The sequence below is a fragment of the Protobothrops mucrosquamatus genome, unplaced genomic scaffold, assembly GCF_001527695.2.
Source record: "Protobothrops mucrosquamatus isolate PMUCROS unplaced genomic scaffold, P.Mucros_1.0 scaffold45, whole genome shotgun sequence".
In the NCBI taxonomy this organism is placed as follows: domain Eukaryota; kingdom Metazoa; phylum Chordata; class Lepidosauria; order Squamata; family Viperidae; genus Protobothrops; species Protobothrops mucrosquamatus.
Window position 1 is genome coordinate 4,432,168 of NW_015386427.1, and position 705 is coordinate 4,432,872.

The following is a 705-nucleotide window of genomic DNA, read 5'->3' on the forward strand; positions in this document are numbered from 1 at the left end:
CCTCTTCCCCCTCTCCTCTCTCCCCCCCTCTGCTACCAATGGGTTGCTGAGCAGAAAATGTACAATTGTAATTTCACGGGGCACTCGATGTGTAATGATAGAGGAAGAGGGGAAAATACAAAAGTGAAATGCGAACGGGAGCGATTAAATCAAAACGTGGAGGGCTGGAAGAAGTAGGGGGGGAATATGGGCTGATACAGAGCAGAAGAAGAGCGAGAGTTAAAAACCGAGCAAATCAGGGGTCCGAGGCTGGGCGGGTGAGCGGACGGGTGGGCGATAGCCTTGTTGTCGAATCACCAGCGACATCAGCAGTGCCTTCCCGGAGGCGCGCCCGCGCCGAGCGCCTGAAATCTTCCGCTGAAGCTCCGCTCCGGATATATCGTGAAAGTGAACGGTGAAGGGAGGGAGAACGTTTCTGCAGGTTTCAGGTCCTTTTTCTCGCCGGGCCTAAGCCGAAATCACCTTCCTTCCAGTGAGTCAAATCTGAACTCAAGAATAGGGATTCCAAAGGGAGCCTTCCTGGATCCCAACGTTAAGGGCAGCAACGAAGGTTCCTCCCTCTAAGCGTGGTCAGCTCGACCCCGGCTCTAGGTGTCTCTCCTCCTCCCGTCATTCCTCCGACAGGACCCAAAGCCCCACTCTTGACAGCCCCACTGCATAAAAACCCCGTTGGGTTAGATCAGGGTCCAGCACGCTGTCTCCCAA